The sequence below is a fragment of the Trematomus bernacchii genome, unplaced genomic scaffold (assembly GCF_902827165.1).
Source record: "Trematomus bernacchii unplaced genomic scaffold, fTreBer1.1, whole genome shotgun sequence".
NCBI classification, from domain to species: domain Eukaryota; kingdom Metazoa; phylum Chordata; class Actinopteri; order Perciformes; family Nototheniidae; genus Trematomus; species Trematomus bernacchii.
The window spans coordinates 2,607,883-2,629,290 of record NW_022987792.1 but is presented as its reverse complement, the minus strand read 5'-3'; the positions used below and the strand labels follow the sequence as shown (position 1 = coordinate 2,629,290).

The window sequence follows — 21,408 nt, the reverse complement described above, 5'->3', positions numbered from 1 at the left end:
TAACAGAGAGTCAGTGAACTGACCTGAGAGTCTCCAGTCTGCAGTCTGGTCTCTCCAGAAGATCTCTCAGCAGCTCCACTCCTGAATCCTGCAGATCGTTCCCACCCAGGTCCAGATCTCTCAGATGGATGTTGGACTTCAGAGCTGAGATCAGAGCAGAACAGCTGATCTCTGACAACCAGCAGAACCTCAGTCTGAATAAAGAAAACATGATGTAACTTTAGAAAACAAAGTTCCTGTTTGAAATAACTCCAGGTTTAATAATCTGTTCAGAGTCAAACAGGGTTTTAAAGGTCAGATCATGCATTTTAGAAATCCCTCATGTCCCTCTGTTACCGCTGTTAGAGAAGAGCAGGTTCGGGTCCTTAGCTTGAAAAAGAAAAAAGGAGGTGGAGCTAATGCCTGCTCATAATTCTACCAGCAGAAACTCAGCTAAATGCTGCCGTGATTAAACTCCATATCATGTTCCAAACCACATCAAGGATTATCTATGAAACAGCATGGAGCTCAAACTCTTTCTCTCTCTCAGGTTTACCACAAGGTGAGTTCCTTCTTATTTCCTGCTTCTTCACACATGCTCTCTCCAGTACAGGTTAGCTCTGAGTGTTAGCATGCTAATGTAAACACAGACCATATTACTTCCAGAACACGTCTCATTGTTTCTGACAGCAACGTTTCTGATTGGCCCGTTGGTATAAAGCCCGCCCACAATTTAGTAATGCCGTCATGACGCAGCAAATCTGGATCAGCTCCGTTGTTCCCCCGTTTTTAGAGATGTGGGTACGGAGGAAAAGAGAGAGGGTTTTGTTTCCTGACACTTTGTGAGTCTCCTGACACCGGGGACACACCGGGGACACATAGGGACACACTGGGGACACACCGGGGACACATAGGGACACACCGGGAACACATAGGGACACACCAGGGACACACCGGGGACACACCGGGGACACACCGGGGACACACCGGGGACACACCAGGGACACATAGGGACACACCGGGGACACACCAGGGACACATAGGGGACACATAGGGACACACCGGGGACACATGGTGATGTAGAAAAGACATCAGAAAGTGCATTTTGCATGATAGGAGACCTTTAATCTCAGAGATGATGTAGAAACAATCCATTGATAATCTGGAACTTTAACTTTGATCAGATGTTTAACAACTCCTTCATCTCCCTCACAGCTCATCAGTACTGACAGCATCTCCACTGACTCATGGAGCACAGAGTGAGTCTGAGGAAGCTCAAACACTCTCCCTCACACATTCACCTTCTCTTTGTTACTCTGATCAATATTCAGTCATTAGCAAAAGAGGAAAAAAAACTTTAATGTATGTTTTTCAAATTCAGAAAATGATAAACACAAACAGATGAAGTTCAGTCAGTGAACTGACCTGAGAGCCTCCAGTCTGCAGTTTGGACTCTTTAGTCCAGAACTCAGCAGCTCCACTCCTGAACCCTTCAGAGGGTTCTCACCCAGGTTCAGATCTCTCAGATGGGAGGGATCAGACTTCAGAGCCGAGGCCACGACTTCACAGTGAGCCTCTGAGAGTTCACAGGCGATAAGTCTATAATAACACAGATATTACAACATGTGTTAAAAAAAGAGGAAACATAATGACCTCAAGCATTTGATGAAAAACATATTTGACAAATGTTCTGATTGAGATTTGCTGTTAGTCCATTTTAATAATATATGATAATAGAGTGTAATGTGTTGTCAGTGTGATCTGATCACAGGTCTGTGCTCCTGCTGTCACTGACTGTTACCATAGAAACAGAAATGTAATAAATCACTTGACAATATTAGAGATGTACATATTTAAATGTTAATTAATATTTAGATGTGAATGATGGATGTTTTGGTTTCTCTGAGCATCTGGAAATGTATTGTGCACACAAACACAGTTAACAAACCAATAAAGTTTCAATATTTTAACCTGAATACCATCAGATGTTCTCACTATATGAGTATTAAGACATAACTCTGGTATTGGTGGGATATGATATAGATCTGATTTTAAACTCTAACACATTGTGATAAAAACGTGTGTGTGTTTAATGATAAAGAAACTACTAGAAAGTAATAATAACTGATAACTGTAAGTCCTGCTGTGTGGTGTGATCACATGCTGAGAAACCTCTAGAGTCCTTCATGTGTTTGACATGTCGCCTCCATCACTCAATATGAAGAGAGGAACGGTTCAGTTTAACTATTATTATAAATAAATAGAAGAACAGTGTTGGTTTATTTTGCTCTCAGTATTTAAACAGCAGAAATGTTATAGTGTTTATTTGAATAATTAAACTTCTGATCCACATTAGTTTATAAAGTTAATCACATCTGGACTTACACAGCCTTCCTGCAGTTCCTCACAGCTGGAATCAGTCTCTGTTTCCCCTCATCTGATGTTTTGTACTTGTTCAGGTCCAACTCATCCAGAACCTCTTCTGACATCTGCAGCATGTAGGCCAGAGCAGAGCAGTGGATATCAGAGAGATCCTTCTCTGATCTGTTCTCTGACTTCAGGAACTCTGTGATCTCCTGATGTACTGAGTGGTCCTTCATCTCTGTCAGACAGTGGAAGATGTTGATGTTCCTGTCAGGAGAGATTTCATCACTTCTCATCTCCTTCAGGTTGCTGATGGCTCTCTGGATGTCTTTGCGACCCAGCAGGCCTTTGAAGAATCTCTGGATGATTTTTGGACGCTTGTCTGTGCGACCCAGCAGGCCTCCTAAGAGTCTCTGGTTGGACTCCAGAGAGAGGCCGTGGAGAAAGCGGACAAACAGGTCATGGTGGCCATTTTCACTTTGGAGGGATTTCTTCATGGCTCCCTTTAGGAAGACAGGCAGGGATGGGTAATCCTGATCACTGTTTTTACTGTTCTCATAGTCCCAGTCTCCCTGCAGGAAGTCCTTCAGTACCTCTGTGTCTCTGTTGGTGTAACAGTGCAACATGTAGACTGCAGCCAGAAACTCCTGAATGCTCAGATGAACAAAGCAGTAGACTGTTTTCTGGAAGATCAATCTCTCTCTTTTGAAGATCTCTGTACAAACTCCTGAGTGCACCAAGGCCTCGGTGACACCAAGACCACAGCGCTGCAGGTCTTCTTGGTAGAACATGATGTGTCCTTTCTCCAGATGTTCAAACGCCAGCCACCCCAGCTTCAGAAGAACCTCCCTGTCAGCCTCCGTCAGCTGCTGTGGACTCGTCTCATGTCCCTCTTCATACTTCTGCTTCTTCCTCTTGGTCTGGACCAGCAGGAAGTGTGAGTACATGTCAGTGAGGGTCTGGGGCAGCTCTCCTCTCTGGTCTGTAGTCAACATGTGGTCCAGAACTGCAGCAGTGATCCAGCAGAAGACTGGGATCATGCACATGATGTGGAGGCTCCTGGAGCTCTTGATGTGAGAGATGATTCTGCTGGACAGGTCTTCATCACTCGATCTCCTCCTGAAGTACTCCTCCTTCTGGGCGTCAGTGAAGCCTCGTACTTCTGTTACCCTGTCCACACACTCAGGAGGGATCTGATTGGCCGCTGCAGGTCTGGAAGTTATCCAGACGAGAGCCGAGGGAAGCAGCTTCCCCCTGATGAGGTTTGTCAGCAGCACGTTGACTGAGGACTGCTGTGAGACATCAGACACAACCTCATTGTTTCTGAAGTCCAGAGAAAGTCTGCTTTCATCCAGGCCGTCAAAGATGAGCAGCACTTTGCAGACAGCCAGCTGCTCTGCTGTGACCTTCTGTAAGGTCGGATGGAAAACATGGAGCAGCCTGAGAAGACTGTACTGCTCACCTTTGATCAGGTTCATCTCCCTGAAGGAGAGCGGGATCACCAGACTGACATCTTGGTTTTCCAAACCCTCGGCCCAGTCCAGAGTGAACTTCTGCACTGAGAAGGTTTTTCCAATTCCAGCGACTCCGTTGGTCAGGACCGCTCTGATGAGAGTCTGTTGGTCAGGTAAGGCTTTAAAGATGTCCTGGCACTTGATTGGAGTGTCATGGAGGGTCTCTTTCTTGGAAGCTGTCTCCAGCTGCCTCACCTCATGTTGGGTATTAACCTCTTCACTCTGTCCTTGTGTGATGTAGAGCTCAGTGAAGATCCTGTTGAGGAGGGTTTCACTTTCATCAGTTCCTTCAGTCACACGTTCACATCTCCTCCTCAGACTGAGCCTATGTTCATCTAAAACCTCTTGCAGACCACTCTCTGCTGGAAGAGAAGGAAACAGGAGAGAATCAGAAAATGCTTTTGAGAATATAACAATAAAACTAATAAAAACAGACTGAGTTTAAATGTTTTATAAACATTTAAATGTCTATGTTCTTCAACAGAATACCTCATAAAAAAAACAAATGAACCAGGAAGAGGAATAAGACGCTGCATGAGTTCGGCCTCTTACCTCGTACAGAGCTGGTCTGACTGGCTGTCTGCAGGCCAGCTCTGGTTCTGGATCTTTCTCCACACTGGGGACAGCAGGGGTCTCCTGATGGAGGGCGCTGCTCCCAGTATGAGGTGATGCACTGTCTGCAGAACCAGTGTCCACAGCTGGTAGAGACTGGATCCTTCAGGACGTCCTGACACAGAGCACAGCTGGACAACTGCTCCTCCACAGGAACACCACTCTTCCTCTTCCCTCTGTGGAGAGGAACACATCCTTTATAGCACTTTACTTCAGAGGGGCTGATTCTCACTAAAGGTACAACAAGGGGGCACATTCTAGTTTGATATTTAAAAAAGGTCTATATAATATATACCCTTGTGATCAGGTATAGCTTACAATTCACATGATCATAAAACCAGAGAGCATCCTGTCTGGATTCATCCCCCAGAGGAGCACATGTTCCCTGTATCTACACACACAGCTGTATTAACCTGGTACACTATAAACCCAACTTGCATAGAATCAGCTGTGAATTAATATAAATAAACATATGGAAAGGATGCCTAAATAACAACAGAATGATACTGATGTGTAAAAAGCCTGAGTTAATGCTTTGTCAGGTCTGTCTCCAACACAACGAGCATAACATTTTTTTTTCTGAAGAGATGGGTTTGATTAAAGCTAGGCTAACATTAGCTGCTCCATCAACACTCAGAGTAACTTCATGAAGTCATAAGTACAGCAGTCACTATATTGTTAGCACCACAGACAGTCTCTGGTTTATACAGGAACATGAATAACCCTGATTTAATATGAGCTGCTGTCGAGCTCTGTTCTCCTCTCTGATTCCCCTCAGACCGTCAGAGACCCCAGGAGCACAATCTCAACACTGACAGGTTTTTGTAATAGAGCGTCACAAACTTTACACTCAAGTTGAAATGTGTCACGCTGCACGAATACGCAGGTGATATGAATTTAACATCTTCACTTCCTTCGTGTTGCCAGGCACGGATCTGGGTCTTCGTATTGACTCTACATGTGATTTCACAAAACTCTGTTTTATCTGCTAATGCTAAACACAACCAGCTCACCAGGTTATCACTATTATTAATAAACATCTTAAAAAGACATATCATAGATATGCCCAAGTAGTTAAATAATGTTTTGGACAATATATATCGTTTTTAAATCAGTATTTATCAATATTGTTGCTATTTAAAACCATTTTATACACAGATACAATGATAATATAATTGCATATTGAAATATCCTTAGATAATGTTAGCTTGCTCTGCTGCGTTTTCCCTTTACAAACTGCTCACATGATTTCATTAAAGAACAGTTTAATATATTAGATTACATCAAAACTGGATCCTCTTCTGGGGCCTCATTTATAAAGGGATATACGCTCAAAAAATGGCGTACGCCAGTTTCTACGCAATGTTTGCGATTTATAAAATACTAACTTGACGGGAAAATGTGCGGTCCTCCACGCAAACTCTAACCCATGCGTACGCACTAAGCACAACAACGGGAGAGACGAGAAACTGCGACACCGTTGGCAGAAGGAAGAATGGAGAGAAATATGTGGAAATAATACCATAAATAAAATGTTACCTCTCATTTATCAAATATGAAGAATTCATTTTCAAACATTGATTAAAGCCAATCTTAAAATGATTAAACAAACGCCTGTTTGAGACTCCTCAGTGCACACAAAAACATAACTTGGAGAAATAAATAAATAAGGATATGTTATTTAAAACCACCTCGAATATGTTGTGTTAATGTTATGAAATGTTTTCTCATAAATGATGCGGTAAGCAGGAGGACAGAATAACGTCTAAACTGACGCCGTTTTGCATTTCTATAGGTTGTAGATACGAGCATGGTTTTATATACTATCACGTTTAATCGTGTTTTATGCCGTTTGCCAAGACTTGATAAGTCGCTCGTAAAACACAGGAGGTATGGAAACTAAGAACACCATATGTGGTAAATTGTACAGCTAATATAACACAACACATTAGTTGTATTTCCTTTAACTGGTGGATTATGGATATATAGTTGCTGATCGACAGCTGGAACACAAACCACCAAATACAACAAAATAATTCAGATCCAGTCGTCATGACTACACTCCGGAGGGATTCCCCGATCATTTCTTACAGTTTCTCATCAAGGGGGTGTCTCCTGTCCCCGGTACAAACACACTGCCTGAGGAAGGTTATGTGTATTTTTTTTGTCATTAACTTTTTTCGGACCACTTATTTATTTATTTTGGTGACGATCCGACCTCCATGCTGCGACTCTGGTTCAAACTGCATCCACCAAACAATATGATTTATCTCGACCTCCCCAAAATAACCTAAATCTGACACGGTGTGAGATGTCTTTTTTAGCTGTTCGGACGTAATTTCCTGCGATCTTCTTCATGCAGTCAGTCAGAATGAATGAATGGGCGTTTCTTTGACTATTTATAGGCAAATATGGGCATTTCGAGTCGATTGTGATTTATCAAGGGAAACAGGCGTAGGAAGTGTCCGTACGCACTTCCCTCGCCGGTACGCAATGTTTTGTGAATCGGAAAATGTCGGAATTTTTTTTTGCTTTGTACTACGTAAGCAACCTTCCAACGTGAATCCTACGCAAGGCGTTATAAATGAGGCCCCAGGTCAGTTTACAGTAGAAACTCTTACTTTGTGTCTGAGGGTCCAGGTTCATTACTGAAGTATGGAGGTTCCTCTTTAGACCAGTCACTCTTCAGAGAACACATGGAGACCGTAGACCCTGCTCTCTGTCTGTGGAAACAACACATGTTTTAAACATCATTAGTTCATTTAAAGAGCAGCTTTTGATCTATGACTGTTCACCTTATGAAAGATCTTTAGAGTTGTTGAGTCGTGATTGTGGGTTTCTGTTGTTCAAATTCATTCGAGTGTGAAACGTTTTACATATTTGCATTTTATTTGCTTAATTTAACACAAAGTCCAACATGTAGAGCAGGGGTCGGCAACCCCTGGCACGCGTGCCAGCATTGGCACTCGGCACCGTAACCAGTGGCACACTAGGAATAAGTGGAATAAGTGTGCAAAATATTTAAATTGTATTTTCGGATCCTGAACGAGACCGCCGCCAGAGCGCGTCTCCCCGTTACCTGCTGAAGGAAGCTATGCACTCCAGGTGACTTTCTGCCGCTTTCCTCCGTGGTGCAGTGCTGATCGTTTCACCACAGAGGAAAGCACTTCACAAATTGCAGTACCCATAAGGAGCTGTACAAATGCCACAGTTTTTGCGTGGCTGTGTCTTTAGTTGAAAGCCCAGTGGCGATCTGCTCATCTCTCATTGAAATAATATGCTACAAAGGGGCGGACTGGCCATCTGTGTGTTGAACTTTCCTGTCGGCTCCCAGACCGTAGTCGAGGAGGGCAGAAGCAACAAGCTTCAGGTTCAATAACCCACTTTAGCTTAAATGACTGGAGAGATAATTCTCGATCGTTGGCACGCTGATAACAATTTTTTTTTTAAATGGCACTTCATATCAAAAAGGTTGCCGACCCCTGATCTAGAGTGTGAGGATGATTTCACTACTAGATTATTTACTATCTCTGATGATGACAAGAAGCAAGAGATCAATTCAACAATGTTCTCTACTGGGTTTCATTAAACAGTTTAGATGATCAGATACCAACAAACTGAATCCTCTTCAGGTCAGGTTACAGTGGAGACTCTTACTTTGTGTCTGAGGGTCCAGGTTCATTACTGAAGCGTGGAGGACGATCCATAGACCAGTCACTCTTCAGAGACAGACCGCTGGAGACTGAAGATTTGTCCTCTTCATCACTCATCTTCTCCAGTCTGAGAACACACACACACACACACACACACACACACACACACACACACACACACACACACACACACACACACACACACACACACACACACACACACACACACACACACACACACACACACACACACACACACACACACACACACACACACACACACACACACACACACACACACACACACACACACACACACACACACACACACACACACACGGATATTAGGATAAACAGCTCCACCTCGGGGCTTTTAATTCGTATGAAATGCACTTCAGCGGGCCAGATCAAAATGTCTTTATCCACTGAACTCTGTCTGAGTGATTAGCTCGGGGGGGACTCCACTCCTTTAGCCGGGCTAATGCTCTTTCCATAGAGACGGCAGGTCCTCATCAGTCTTCAAGATGAATAAGAGTGCACTTGCTAGGTCTTACCGATATTAGCGAGCCACTATCAGAATTAATCATCACAGCGCTAATGAGAGATAGCTAGCTCGAGTCAGACCCTCTGCTTTCTCACATACATCAACCGCAGGGTCAAGCCTCCAGAAAACTCTTCGGATATTAATAGTGGCTCAAACTACATTTGATCGATGAATAACTACCAACACACTTCAGAGAAATAAAAGTTCTGAATGCAGAGATTTAGGGTTATTTCTCACTGCTTCATTTGTCTTTATTTGGTCTATAACTTCCTAACTGGGAGTTTTGTGTTGTAGATGTATTTCAGAATACTCTCTTTGTAGTTTGAATATCAGGGTTCATACACTTTTTCACCAATGATTTTCAATGACTTCTCCATGACCTTTACCTAATTTTCCATGACCAAAAAAATGACTCTTTCTCAGCGGTACCACTGAAAATGGTTTATTTTAACATGGAACAGGAAAATAAGGTCTGATTATGAAACATGTTGTGCCTATCTAAAACAAATCAAATAGGCTTACTAGCTTCTACACGCTAAAGCAACTAAAATCTCTCACCAGCAAAATACCTTGACAGTTAAATGACATTTCACGTTTCATTACTATACAGCAGTGGCGGCCGGTGGTCTTTTTTTTTGGTGGGGCTCTTGACGTACCGCAAGTGACCTACCCGGGGGGTCCGGGGGGTTTCCCCCCGAAATTTTTTTTCGAGAAATGACCCCTTAAATGATGACTTCTGGTGATGTTAGAGGGGGGGGGGAAAGGAGAAATCGAGGCTTAAAAATATGAGAAGACTGATCAATACCTCCATAATCTTCAGTGTGGAAAATATTATTTATCAACCTGAACATCTACTACTTTACCAGGAATTTGTGTTCTCAGAACTGGTCTGTTTTTTTCTTTCTTAAAACTGTTCATGTTTTATGAACCAACACCTTCACCAAGTAGCTTTACAGTGAACTGCATGTGAGATATAAAATTAATAGCATCTTTTCAGTAGCATTAATTATAAATATTTAAGTGGTTCAATACAAGTCACTACAGCATTTCAAACTGAACTGTGAATAAATGCAATTTAAAAAAAATAACCACAGCACAAAATGTCATAAATTGTGTTTTTTCTTTGTTTCTCTGAGGATTATTTACAAACAGGCTTATTTACATATATCAATAACTCAGAAATGAAAAAGCTACATCGTCTAACACGAACAACCAGTTAGCATAATGATAATATATGTGTTATGTACAATGTATCTGGCAAGGCTAGAGCAAGAAAGAACATAAAGTTTGCAAAAGGTTTAAATAACTTCAAGTATCTGTCTTCAGATTACGTGGAGGTTTTAGTCCGATGGGAAGCAGATTTTAAGCGACACCGAAGATAAACCAAAAATGTGGTGGAGCTGCAAACCGTGTAGTGTTGCTGGGACAGAACAGGAGCTATAACCGTTGGAAAATACATCACAGACAATGCAACAAACGTGGAGACAGAACAATCACTTCTGTGATAAATGCCCACTTATTAATAAACTTCTAACAACCATGGGAAACCTCCTCTCTACATATAAAGTGATATCCAAGCATGGGAAACAAAAGACAGCATTTACCTGTTTGCATCCAGCTAGCCAAGCCTTTCTTGTGTACCAGCTACTTGTGAAGCCTCGTGTATAAATTTTGTCTTTTTCACGAGATTGCTGCGATATATTCAAATCGGGTTGGTCCGGTGCAAGGTCTTTAAGCAACAATTTATCTGCCAAACTTCTCCTTTCGAAAGGATTGGAGATTAGCTCTTGAACAGAATTAGGCGCGGACCGAGGTCCGGAGACTCCACCTGCACACGAAGCCATCCTCATCAACCGGATACGAGTCACTGTCCAAACTACTCACAGACTGCACTGGGCGCTGACATTGGCGCCCGGTGACCGTCATCTTTGACGACGCTAATTGGCTGAAATTATATTTTCGCGGCATAGTTTACACGTTACAGATAGCAACAGTCAGCTGCTGGTGGCTGCTGCTGCACTGGTTGAAGGCTCCTCTCTTAGCGCCCAGACGAGAGAAGGTGCATGGGCAAGGCCAGGCAGGAAACATGTGACTTATCAGTAACTTTAGACATCGTAACACAATTTTAAACGAGATTTTATTGTAGATTATACATTTTACTGATACCAATTATATAATATTTACCTTGTTCATTAAAAATAAAAATAAAAACATATATATCTTTTTAAACATATTTTTTTTTTTTTTTTTTAATTTTAATTATTATTTATTTTTATTTTTTTCAATATGGGAAGAGGTGGGGCGGCGCCCCTAGCGCCCCTATGGACCGGCCGCCACTGCTATACAGTATTTATCATCATTATGGTATTACTATTTCGGCGATTAGATAAAATATAAATTATATTTGATGCAACTTTAGTTACATTTCCATGACTTTTCCAAAACTTTGGGAAAAATATTGTTTTCCATAACTTTTCCAGGGCCTGGAATTAGCATTTTGAATTTCCATGACTTTTCCAGGTTTTTAAAGACCGTAGGAACCCTGGAATATACAAATGTAGTATTAGTACTCACCCTCTGACAGCGCAGTGTGACTCCCGCTGATTTGAAGTCAGGGAACTTGATGCCTGCTGTTTCTGGAACAGTCTACAAAAAGAACAAATCTGATAAGATACAAAATAAAACACCCCTCTGAACTTTGGATATTTTATACATGAAAAAATAGTCTGCTAATTTAGTGATGCTATATAACCAGTGGCGGCGCCAGGGTATGGCTGGGGTAGTCTACAGCCATACCAAGAAATGGCTTAGCCCCACCTTAGCCCCACCATGAAAAATGATGTATGATGATAAGTAAGCAAAATAAAGTCCGCCAACTCGCACGGAGTAAATTGCACAGACAGCAGTTAGTAAGATTGATTTCAGTATCCACTTGTCTGGAAATACCGAAGACTAGAAACGGTTTTGAAAACTTTTGTCACGTAGTGATCGTCTTCTCAATAAAACATCTTTGCAAATGTCTTCTGGCCAATCAGAATCACGATAACGGCGTGGTGTTGTTGCAGGAAGTCCCGACGGAGAATACTTTTGCGGTAGTACATCTCTATACATCGATACAACATTACGTGTTGATAGAAATCAACACGTAATGAAATAAGACCCCACGGTTTGATGATTGATAGGTGTGTGGGCTGTCTTTCATTTTGACACACAGAACAATGGGGCCTATCCACCCTTATCCACAATGTAAAGTAATTCACACAGCCTCTTCCCTCTTCTCTCTGTTAGGAGCAGCAGGTTCAGCTTTCAGAACAAGGTAACACAAAACAAAAATGGCATTCATTTTTTTAAATATGTCGTGCAGTAATAGATTTTTTTTTTTTTCTTCTCAAGAGAGTACCAGAATGTGTATTTTATGTTAGTATTTTAAAAAATTCCCCCCAGACCCCCCTGCAGGGGTTGGGTTTTCAGCATGTCAACTCTTTCACCTGTGGGGAAACTCTTCACCTGTGGGGAAATTGCAGGATTGGCTCCAGGTCGTCCTTTTTATTTACTACAAGACAAATGTGCCTTTTTATTTCATACAGTTCAATTTGGATTGAGACAGGGAAATAATCTAAACCTCACGCGTGGCGTTTCACTGTCGGGGGGAGCGTGTATGTAATTACATTGCAAATACTGAATTGAGCCCCACCACTGTATGGGTTAGCCCTACCATAGATTACCCAACAAAAATACTCTGGAGCCGCAACTGCCGACCCGTATTGCGAATGCGCAGATCTAAGATCCAGTAGAAATGATAAAAAAGTAAAAGTCTGCTGCTTATTGTTCTACTAGGCCAAAATAGAGTCAAAGAGTATATAAGAGTGAGAGTGTGTTAATTAATATATTTGGCAGTTTGGAGTAAGTCTGTAGATTTGTTTGTGTGTGTGTGTGTGTTTCATGTATAGGCCTCTCACGATAATTAATTTTGTTGGATACATTTTCCCGGAAATTATTGCGATAAACGATAATATTGTCGGCACCGTTGTATGACCACTTTAGACCACTGATATGAAGGTAGATATGGTGCAAAATGCGAGAGCGTGTAAAACCTGATGTGAGCACTTGCAGAAAAAAAATCTGAGCTTGTGTGCATACATTAACACTTGTATAAACTATCCTCGTATCTGTGAACCAAATTTGAAGTCACAGAAGAAAAAAAAAAGTTTTGTAGCTTGTAGAACCAGATGACTGCGGGGCTAACGGTCCGTGTCTTCATGCTTATATCGGACTATTGTGACTCGCTCTGCGGTTAAAACAGACGGTGCATGAATACGGTTTTGCGGTAAGTGAAATTCGAGTACTTATGTGTTTATGATTTTAATCAGCTACGTAATGAATGTTAAGGCTTGGGTTAGCATGTAAGCGAGTGGTAGCTACATCTGTGCTAACGATGCTAATCGTAGCCTGCAAGTTAAAACCATAGACTGTATATAAAGGTTAAAACGAAATAGACAAGTGTTAAGCGTTAAGTGGATTATTCTGTAGAACAAATGGCTTCTGTTTGAGGTTGATAAAATAAGGTCATCCTTGTAACTTAGAGATATTTTATTATGTAGGTAGGAACTGTATGCATCGCTAAGGTTAATTTAAATCCGCTATGCTCAAGTATGTAGACAAGCTAATGTTGAAGTAGTGAAATCAACCTCACAATAAGATGTGTGTATATTACAATTATTAATGTCATATTTCAATATGATTACTTGGATATTACAATATGGTTGGTTGAGCTGGAGTTCATTATTGAGCTTACACGTTAACGTCACAGTCATCTGAAGAACGAACCCAAACCTTGTTGTTTTTATTAATTGCATTACCAAATTGGTATCAAATAAACAGTAAGCATTGGTAACACAACTTCCAAAGTTGCAGTAAAATAAAAAGGACCCTGACTCGGACAATACACAATCCAACATGTTCAACAGAAGAGAATAAGTTATATTGTTTGTACACATGGTACTTTACATATATATCTGTTTGTTTAAAGTTTCCAGGTGATGCAGACAGGCTGGACCAGAGAGTGAGAGACAGAACTGGACTCCTCACAGCAGTGAACTTCAGCACAGGTACAAATACTCTTTTTTCATACTGTACAAAGAATCAAGAAAGATATTGGTTTAAATAAATGAAGTATTGACTTTAATACACTGATATACATTCCATTAAACAATACTAATACTAGATCACCGACACATCAGTGAAGTTGAGGGGTTTTTCCATGCAAAGGGTTACATTTAGATGTTAACAAGCAATATGACTTAGTCAGCTTTCTAATTTAATGTATTGAAGGCAAAGCTATTCAACACATAGTGAGAACTGCTATTTATCTCTCAATATTGTCTGTAAAAAACGTGGTAAAAGTTATTATTTCAGTGAGAGAACAGAGCAAGCTTCTACAGTTGCACTAAGTTTTGATAAGTTAAATATTATTTTGATAATAAAATATATTTCAATGTTGATGAATTTCATACTGTTCATTCATAATCTGATTGTCTTTGTAGCTCACTGTTGAAATAAAATAAAACATTACCATTACAAAATAATTATATCTACAGCCCCTAAACACAAGCACACCTCTTTCATAAATAACACACTTGTTCTGCAATAATATGTTTTATGTTTCCTGTAATTTTTGTTAGGAAAGGACATGCCTGAAAGACACGATTCAACATTTTCTCCTTCTGAGGGTCAAGAAGAACATCCAAGAGGAAAATGAAAAGCTGATGTTATGAGATGTTAAGAGCAGTACAGGACATTCACTAAGAAACTATTTTTATTGTGAAAACACAGTCAGCTGATCGGATGCACCTATTTCCACATCTACACTCCATCAGCTGATTATTTCTATTTGCCTCACTTTATGAGCTTCACATCACTTGTGCCTTGTACCGCAGAGTTTGCAACGTCACAAATAAATGGGGCCAATCTTCAGTCGGATGTGAATGTGTAATCTAACATTTTCAGTAAGAATAATGGACAAAAGGAGTGCAAATACAAATTCAATTTATTGAAATGTGAACCAAAAGTTCATCAAAAATGTTTTAAATAAAAAGCACATATGGACAGAAGGTGTAAACCTATTAAATGTATAAGTAAACACATTTAGTCAAATAAAGTGACAGACTAGGCCTGATCAGGTGGTATCAGCTATGCATGGGCTCCTCCATCAGGCCTGGTCCTCCTCGCTGAGGAAAGACCCTCAGTCCTCTTAGGCCAAACCAACAGACAGGACGTCCATCACACGGAGGTTTCTCCCTGAAGTCTCTGCAGCTCTCTGGACACCACGCTGTCTCAATCCATCCACACTCCACACTGAATATGAGAGGGGAAAAATGAAAATAATAAATGCTTTAGACAATAAGAAATATAAAAGTGAACTGTTGAGTTGCTCAGTTTTTTTAGATTGTCAATACTATTACTGTATAACTAATATCTCAGGTTAAGAGGCACCTTCAAATAAAAATTGGTCTTTAAATACATTTTGTCTTTTGAATCGTCAAGGATCTAGAACTGATACTTGTAGTTTTAATGGTAGTTATTATGCTGTTTGGAGGAGGCCTCACAGGTAAGAGCACTAACTAGCTACCATCACATGTACCTTAGCTTAACTTAAATGTATTAAACGTATAATTAAGTGATGGCAAAATATAAATAACTAATGTCATGCAAACATATTCATATTTGCTTGATTCCAGTGTTTAATTTAGCACAATTGCATACAAACGTCAAGGGATTAAGATTCTGAAGTCTTCGTTCTAAATAGAAAATAGCATGGATAATTTACAAAGGCTTTAAAAACACAGCAGGAGCCCAAGACAATTATAAATGATAAAACTGGTCATTATTTCAGTACAGTTCAATTGGTTTTATTTTCATAAACGGTTATCAACCGTTAGTGCCAAAGCAGTAGGCTATAATATATTAATTACTGCTGTATAGACTACAACCACTACTTGTTTAGCTAGCATAATTCAACAAAGCTAGCGTTAGCTGGCTAACTGACGTTATTTTGCCGCTAAACTGCACGATTATAAAACGGTGGTCTCATAGCGGATTTCATCCTCAATCACAATAATAATATTCAAATTATACTGGGGAAGTAATGGGCAAAACTTACCGTTTGACGCGCCATGTCAGCGGACTGGTAGCGACACGGACCGTTAGCCCCGCAGTCATCTGGTTCGACCTGACTATGGCTGTGACTGTGTGACTGACCCGAGCTCGTCGTTGTGATAGCTCCGCCCCTTCGCTCCAACCCCCCTCCCTCCCCCCACATCTACAGGTGAAAATTACTTTTGCGACACATTCATCGCAAGAAGTGTAGCAAAAGTCAAGGCCGCAGATTCGTCGATTTATACTGCCACAGAGCAGATTCGTGAAGTTGTAATGACTGATTTGAGAGGTTCTAATAACCAAGTTGCAGTTGTAAAGTTGTAATTTTTTTCTACAAGCTACAAAACTTTTTTTTTTCTTCTGTGACTTCAAATGTGGTTCACAGATACGTGGATATTTTATACAAGTGTAAATGTATGCACACAAGCTCAGATTTATTTTCTGCAAGTGCTCACATCAGGTTTTACATGCTCTCGCATTTTGCACCATATCTACCTTCATAGGTGCGCTCTTAATATTCCAAAAGACTTGCGAAAACATTTTTACAAGCATCGGCAATATATTGTTGAATTTCTTTTTAATCCACAAAAGGCAACAGTGAGAATTAGATTAGAGATCATCAAACAAATTACAAGGAATTGGCTAAAAGATATGGGCTCAGAACAGTCTCATAATACACACATGCACACAGAAGGATTCACACTTGTATTTCATGATCCACACTTGTGTTTGTCAATGCAAACACAAATGTGTTCCGTTTCATATACATGTAAATAAAATCCAAATACAGAAAAAAGTTTTACATATGTATTTTTGATCCTCACATATTTGTTTTCCGTTTAAAACCGCTGCACCTGCAAACACAAACCGCTTTCTGTGCATGGATCGCTCTGCATTCGTGTGTGGGTTTTTTGAGACTCCCCTGACGGTCACCCGATTCGTACTTGTAATTTTTTCTATCTATAGCCAATCAGATGTCTCCTCAATTTTAAGCCAATCACATGAGCGCGTCCCCACGAGGGTATGAAGCTGGAGGAGAGTCCTCTCCTCTCAGACTGAGAGACTCAGGTGAGCTAAAGCAGGGGTTCCCAACCCCCGGTCCGCGGACCGGTACCGGGCCGCGGAGGTGTTACTGCCGGGCCGCGAAATAGCTGTGAGTTTATCGTAATATTTGCAGAATTATAAATATATAAAAATATTTTATCATACATTTTTTTTCAAAAAGTGTTTAATTTTCGCACCTATGCCACTAGTCATATTATTTCATCCAGTTGCTAGTTAATCTTTCACCAGAAAACCGTTGAAAATGGCTTTTATGATGTTCCGAGGGATTCGGCGGCTCAGCCATAAGGTCTCAGCCTGAAGCATGTTACCGGTGCGCCAAGTAGGAAGAGGAGCGCACAGGAGACAACCGCTTGATTGCAGACTGTTATGTTTATGTGGGGAAATGGTGGTGCATACATTATTTGAGATATATTTCAAACTCGGACTTCATTTTAAGGACATGTCGGCCAGGGGTGTAGAGCTATTTGTTTAAGCACCGGATTGGCAAAACAGGAGAGTAAACCAGTCTGCCTTGATCTATGAATTAATGTCCGGGACTCTCACGGTATCTGCTGCCCGCAGCTGTTTTATAGAAGGAAACCCTCCTTCACTTCATGAAATGGCTGCAGCATCAGGAGGCAGCGGGACGTATACTCGGTAAAGAGCTGTGCCTTTTTACGCACCGCCTTCGCTGTGTTTAACTTAATCAGAACAGTTTAAGAGTGACTGCAGGCTGCTACGTGTTAACCACACACACATCTACACACATCGAACTGCCCGATTACTCCCCCTTTTATTAGTTTTATGAAGGAGATGTCCAGTCAGTCACCAAGGCGCATGATGTGTGTGTGTATGTGCTCTGCTCAGCTCAGCTCTGTGTGTTCGGTGTGTTTGTGTCTGTCCGACACCGGTTATTTTTTAGACTTTGTTAATATGTTTTGGATGCATATTGTTCTAGTATTTGTTCAGGCTGTTACATACAATTAGCCTCTGTTGCTACCTGCTGGTGGTGAGTAAATATTAAAATCAGTTAAAATTGACAACCGGTCCGCGATTTTTTTTTTATGTATCTACCGGTCCTTGGCACAATAAAGGTTGAGAACCCCTGAGCTAAAGGACTCTCTGAGTGTTTAGATAGTTAACTTTAGTCTAAGTTATCTCAGTGGGTCTCAAACGGTTTGGTCACAAATTATTCAAAAGATTATTTCCGCGGCACACCTTCATATGATCATTATAGTTATTAAAAAAAAGAGAATAAAGGAAAAACAGTTATGAAATACTATATGGCAGTAAAACAAGAATAGAGTTTAAAAAGGGAGTGATTAGTAAAATATCCATAAAGAAAAAGTACATCTGTTTACAGTTCTGCTTCATATGGGTGTTGAGAGAGGTATCCATAGATCTCTTCATTTTGCTCTCAAAAAGTGCACCAGATTGATGCATTTAACTTCAATATTTTAAAAAAAAATTCCCGGAGGAGCATCCCCCCCGGACCCCCCTAGAGGAGGTGAGCCCCCCACTCATAAAAAATACCACTTTACCCCTGCCTATATGCCGTGAGCTGATTATCGAGCCTTCATTGTAAAATGCCACTGTAGTGCCGCCGCCACTGTGGGCTAAGCCCCGAATGTTTTCAGGTCCAGGCGACGCCCCTGGTGAATCCTTTTGCGGATCATGAAATACAAGTGTGAATCCTTCTGTGTGCATGTGTGAATTATGAGACTGTTCTGAGCCCATAAAAAGATCATCACTTAGTAAACACACACACACAGTGGTGTAGTGGGGATTTTTTTACTGGGGGGACGCTATTTGAATTAGGTCATCCCAAACAATGCCACACAAGTGCGCACGCGCGCAGTGCACTCACAAAACGGGCAGACAGGTCCACAGAAACTACCGGTATGCTTAGGCCTCCTTCACACGGGACCGTTTGCGTTTATGCACAGTATGCGTATTCTAAAAAGTCTTCCGTTCACATGCATTCGTTTCATTTAACGTGTCTGTTCAAACGAGACCGCTGGAAACGTTGTAGTACATATGCCGGGACTGTAAGTGGCAATGTTGCCATGGCTACCCTTCTGTTTACGCCCCGCGGTGTATTTAGCAACATGTAGTTCATGTAATTCTCCATGTCCACTTGTTGCTGATGGTTGTGGTAGAGGAGCTGTAGATTTTGCACTAATACCTGTAGCATGGTCAGTAGCAGTAGCACTAGCAGTAGCTACTGACAGGAGGAAGTGTGTGTGGCGATTGCTGGTATTCAGCGGGATATAGTAATTTCCTCAGCATATGGATAAATGCAACGGGGAAGTTAACTGAAAGAAACCGAATCTGTGGATATTGCATCGACCGACCAAGAAGCACGTCTCTGTGGAGAGGACGCGCTCAGAAAGAGAGATATTCTCTACAAACACCGGGTGAGATCGCTCCTTTGTCAATATAATGGATCAATGCATGAAATCTGACTCTGTTTATTTTGTTTAAGGAGTATATTGGGCGTTAACAATTCTGGTTTGCCTATTATAATATTATTTCATTCAAGAACCCCTTGTGCGTTTAATTAACACAGCTATTTTTGATAGTTGCTACAGCAGTGAGCAGGAGAGGTGGGGCTATCGTTATTTTTTCAGGAAATATTCGTATAGAGGCGATTACACGGACTCGGTTGACCCCCCAGAGCGTTTCGTTTGCAAATCTATCCACCTTGGGACCCGTTATCGTTTGTGGGGTCAGTTTCTATCGGCCTCGTGTAAATAATAGGGCTATACGCACGCGAAACTATGCAGATACAAGCAGTTTTCTCCTCGTGTAAACGGCGCCTTAGTCCTACTTTAGTTACTGTACTGCAAAAAGCAGACGGCGCTGCGCTCAACACACACACAGACTCAAAGCCATGGACACACTGGCACATAAACAATTTATAGGCCTAAATTGCATAAGCTACAGTATTGCAACTAAGCAGACAGCGCTGCTTCTCTCTCTCTATCTCCACTTTCAAAATATATTTAAAACTCACAACAAACAAAGAAAATTCCCAACGTTGTCCTAAAATTAACTTATAAACGAAACTAAAAATATAGCCGACTTATGCAAACAACATTGAATCTGGACTTGAAATTATTCTGATTAAGCCTACATTGCAAATAAGCAGACAGCGCTGCTTTACACACTTACACACACACACACACACACACACACACACACACACACACACACACACACACACACGCACACACACACACACACACACACACACACACACCTTACATTGTGACTGCGCTGGGCTGTCACATGTTATGTAACTCTGATGAATCAGAAAACAGGAAATAATAAAAGTGTACAACACTTGCAGAAGTCTCATTGGACTCTAGGACGCAGATTGTTAACCAATAAGTTATTTTCTGACATCCAGTTTGACAGAGTAAATAATGAATGTGTTAAAAAGCAGATCCTGGTGTTAACACTCACCCTGTTGTTCTCCTCGTGTCGAGCTGTAAAATGACGTCTGGCAGTCTGACTTCCTACTTTCACTTCCCTCCCTGTCTGCAGCTCCTCCTCTGATTCATAACCAGCCTTATCAGCTGAACCAGTTCACACCTTCATATATACAGTCTATGGTTCACACAGGGACTTTGTTCAGTGAGAAAGAAAACGACATGCAGCTAAAAACAAGCTCCACAAAGTTATCAAAAGGACACAACATCCACACATCAGCGTCCATAGGATATAATTAAATCTGCTTTATGTAACAAACAATGAACAGCGACTTAAATAAAAACACAAGGCTAAATTTAACTAATTTACAAGATGTGCCAAAATCAGGGCTGAAATAGAGATTTCTCCTCTAGCAAGTGTTTTAAATAGGAGGGAAAGTGTTTTAAATAGGGGCAGAGAAACAGGAGAGAATCAGGCTGCAGCACCTCACTGAAAAGGGTTTTAAATAGGAGGACAGTGTTCCGGGGTGCTCAAATGTGTGTTCATGCAGCCCCTAAATAATGGTAATACTGATTAAAAATCATTTCTAGGGCAGAAAGTATTTTAAAAGTGAGAAAAACTATTTTAAATGGCTTAAAAAGTGATTTAAGTGCAGTTCCAAGATTCCCCACAGGAGGGCTCCAGGGAGCGCATCACCCGACATGAGCACAGTGCATTAAAGGGCCCATGTCATGCTTTTCCGGTTATTACCCGTCCCCTTGTGTGTTATGAAGGTTTTTATGCATGTAAACGGTGTGCAGAGTCAAAACCCTCAAAGTACACCCTGTAGCGAGTAAAACTCTAACACAGAAAATACCTCCCCAAAACGCCTCGTTGGAGATACGTCACTGCCCATTTGAGTCTTCCATTTAGTTCCAGGTACGGCATGATGTCATGCCGTACCCGGAACTAAATGGATCAATCCCGAAGAGCTATGGCCACACCCAGCGGCGCTGGCCGCACCCTCTGCCAGCCTAACATGTACTGTTGGAAGCTCTGGTTCAGTTCACAATCGATCCAATCATGCCAATGCCAAGGACCTGTTTCCTGAAATGTGAGGAGAAATCTG

General features: G+C 41.2%; 1 pseudogene; it reads right to left on the bottom strand.

The window, feature by feature from the left end:
* Window positions 1–20,383, bottom strand: part of LOC117497708 — a 29,054-nt pseudogene extending 8,671 nt beyond the window's left edge.
* Between the last annotated feature and the right edge of the window lie 1,025 nt (window positions 20,384–21,408).